Below are 2,938 nucleotides of genomic sequence, written 5' to 3'. Positions count from 1 at the left end.
GTCGAGTTAGAGGAATTTAGTTTTAAGGGCTTGATTATGTACAAATGGATTCCAAAGTATTCTTGATGGTTTCTACCGGTGTGAAGAACGTGTTGTGTATTATGATTTCCTCCTGGAAAGAAGCAAGAGAAAGGTTTCTAACTAAAATGGGTGGCAGTACAGTCTTGAAAAGAAGGTAACGAATGTTGGACAACAGGGGCAGTTTCAAATAACTAGATGAATATTATTACTACTTGGTGTTGTATGAGAAAGGGGCAGACTTCAGAAGGCGCATTGTATTTTTACTTACGGAGGTATAAATTAGTATTGCGGTACTCACATGGTTGATAGACTGCTGATATTCAAATTTTATCAATTGGCACGGAAGAACTTTTAAAGTATTTCTCGTAGGATGATCGTGTATGAGAGAGTTCTTAGGCATTCGGGCGGTGGAGATGGAATCAAATATGATGATTCGCGTGTTCTATGGATTTGGAGATTGGGAGTTCTCAGGAGCAGATTGTTTCATGGTTGTGGACTGTGAAGTTGTGGCCGGAGCTAGCCATAAGATAGAATGGGTTATGATTCAATCATTATGGATTTTCGGAAGAATTTTTATCTATTTGTGGGTAACCCGAGTTGATTTGGGGGTCCATAGGTAGGCCCAATTAAGATGTGTATTTTACACCTAGCCGGAATGGTTGGCTCCATACTGCTATTATTGAGGGATGTGTCATTTGGTTGATGTTGAACTTATTCGTGTTCTCAAATGATCTGTGAGTTATTCCTTTATGCTACGAGGAGTTGTGATTCATTGGTTATGTGCACAGATGGTACGGTTCTATTTGAGCTTTATAGCGGAATTTGAGTGTGATGAGTAATTGGGTATTGCATGATCGATAGCGTAATGGTTATGTCCTTTTAGGTTTTTGTGTGGCATTTTTGTCATTTTCCCCTCCGTCGTTATTAAATTGGAGTAGGGTGGCTCGAAGTATATAATATGAACCTCGTGTTAGAATCGGGTGATGGTTCTACGGTGTATGATGAATTTTCAGCGTTTCGTTGTGGAAGTACTTGTTAATCTGGCGGGGCTGTTCTCTCATTTGAGTCATTTCCCATGACTGGGTATTTTTGAATTGTTGCGTATTAGTTCACGGATGGCACGAGTTGTGGCTCCGAGTTATATTGGTGCGGTATGTCTGTGGAACAGTTATGTTTAGTAATATAAGGTCATTGGACCTAGAATGGGTACTATCAAGTTTGATTTCGGTATATTCGAGAGTATAATATTGAGAGTCGGCTCAGAAAGTGATTATGGTTCTGGTTGGAGAGAGAGAGCTCCGTGACTTGTTGATCTGGTAAGTGGTCATGAAATTCCGCATGTTTCGTTTATTATCAATAGTGCACGAAAGTTTTGGGATGAGGTTTGGTTTGATATGGGTTTAATACTAGTATGCGGTTGGTTTTGGAGTAGTCACTGCGATCAGGAATGGTGCTACGAGCATGCGAGTTGTGTAATATGCTGGGTGATTATATCCATGGTTATAGTTATAGCTCGATGCAGCTTATTCGGACTTATGCAGAGTGTAAATATAAGATTCATGTCTTGAAAGAAATTCTAAAGGTTGAAAATTAAACTCCAAGGTTTATGAGCTAAGGTTAAATTAATGATTTTCAGTTGTATTGTGTAGTCGAGCCTATGTGGGATAGGGTGACGTGGGTTCACCCTCGGGTACGTGTGTGGTAAGATGGAACGGTGATTTGATGGCTTGGAAACAACTCTTGGCATGTTCGAGGACGAACGTATGCTTAAGTGGGGGAGAATGCAACGACCCGACCGATCATTTTGAGTATTACAACCCCGCTTCCCCCTTTACTGCTCAAATTATACTTTATAGTTATTGTGTGAATTGCCGGGGTAATTGGTTCGGGTCCGGTGAGGTTTTGGAATGAATTGGAATACTTAGTTCCAAGGTTTAAAGCTTAAGTTAAAATAGTGACCGGATGTTGACTTATGTGTAAACCACCTCGGAATTTAATTCTGATGATTCCAATAGCTCCGTATGGTGATTTTGGACTTTGGAGCGTGTCCGAAAAATTATTTGGAGGTCCGTAGTGGAATTAGGCTTAAAATGCCGAAAGTTGAATTTTTGGGAAGTTTGACTGGGGAGTTGACTTTTGATATCGGGGTCGGAATCCGATTTTGGAAATTGGAATAGGTCCGTAATGTGAAATGTGACTTGTGTGCAAAATTTGAGGTCAATCGGACGTGAATTGATAGGTTCCGGAGTCGTTTGTAGAAACTAGAAATTTCAAAGTTCATTAGGCTTGAATTGGGGTGTAATTCATGGTTTTAGCGTTGTTTGAGGTGATTTGAGGGTTTGACTAAGTCCGTATGATGTTTTAGGACTTGTTGGTATATTTGGTTGAGGTCCCGAGGGGCTCGGGTGAGTTTTGGATGGTTAACGGATCATTTTTGGCCTTGGTGAGATTGCTGATATCTGTTGCTGTATTTTTCGGATTTTCTCTTTCGTGTTCGCGAGTGGGCCCTCACGTTCGCGAAGTGGAATTTCAGGCAGGCAGGATCTACTCTTCGCATTCGCGAGGGGGTCTCGCGTTCGCGAAGAGAAGCTGGGTTGTGCATCGCGTTCGTGAATAGGGTATCGCGTTCGCAAAGGGAAACATAGTGGGCATGGGTTTTTGCCTTCGCGTTCGCGAAGGGGAGCTCGCGTTCGCGAAGTAGGGCTCCGTTAAGCATCGCGTTCGCGAGCAGTGTCTCGCGTTCGCGAAGAACAAATGTTGGGAAGCACATTTTGTGCTTCGCGAACACGAGGGACTTGTCGCGTTCGCGAAGAAGAGAGGTCTGGACAGAAAGTTTAAGTTCAGAAAATGGGGCTTCGTCCCATTTTCCATTTTTAACGATTTGGAGCTCGGATTGAAGCGATTTTTGGGAGATTTT

This window comes from Nicotiana tomentosiformis, chromosome 2 (assembly GCF_000390325.3).
Source record: "Nicotiana tomentosiformis chromosome 2, ASM39032v3, whole genome shotgun sequence".
NCBI lineage: Eukaryota > Viridiplantae > Streptophyta > Magnoliopsida > Solanales > Solanaceae > Nicotiana > Nicotiana tomentosiformis.
This window is presented reverse-complemented; position numbering follows the sequence as displayed.